Source organism: Camelina sativa, unplaced genomic scaffold (assembly GCF_000633955.1).
Source record: "Camelina sativa cultivar DH55 unplaced genomic scaffold, Cs unpScaffold01777, whole genome shotgun sequence".
Lineage (NCBI taxonomy): Eukaryota > Viridiplantae > Streptophyta > Magnoliopsida > Brassicales > Brassicaceae > Camelina > Camelina sativa.
In genome coordinates, this window is record NW_010922894.1 from 2,850 (window position 1) to 3,356 (window position 507).

The following is a 507-nucleotide window of genomic DNA, read 5'->3' on the forward strand; positions in this document are numbered from 1 at the left end:
ACTAAATATTTTTTGTTTTATTGTTAACACTAGTTCATAATTAGTTCTTTTAGTTTCTGATTTTCTCAGTAGGTGATAAACCTACTCCAAACATCAGATTAGGGCCTAAAATGTTTTAAAAAATGGTAGAGATGGTCATGCAGGTTTTATTAATCTCTTAATTTTTTTTTTTTAAATCTGAGGGGGCTTAACTGTTATTTTCAAAAGTTTAAGGAGGATTTGAGGAGTACGATGTCTGTAATTAATTTTAGAGAAGGGGTGGTGTTGCAATTATAAAGAAAGATTGGAAGTAGCTATAAAAAGTAAAAAAAAAATCCCCTAGGAAACTCGAACCCTTCTTCTCCGGTGACAACACTAAACCCCAGGCGGTGACGTTTCGACTCGTTTTTGATTTTCTATGGATTCTCAGTTTATTTCTTCCGGAGATCCCAGAATAAGGTTCGCCTCTCTAATCTCCAGTTTTTTTTTCTCTTTTATTCTGGGCACTCGAATCACTTTGGCTTCGCA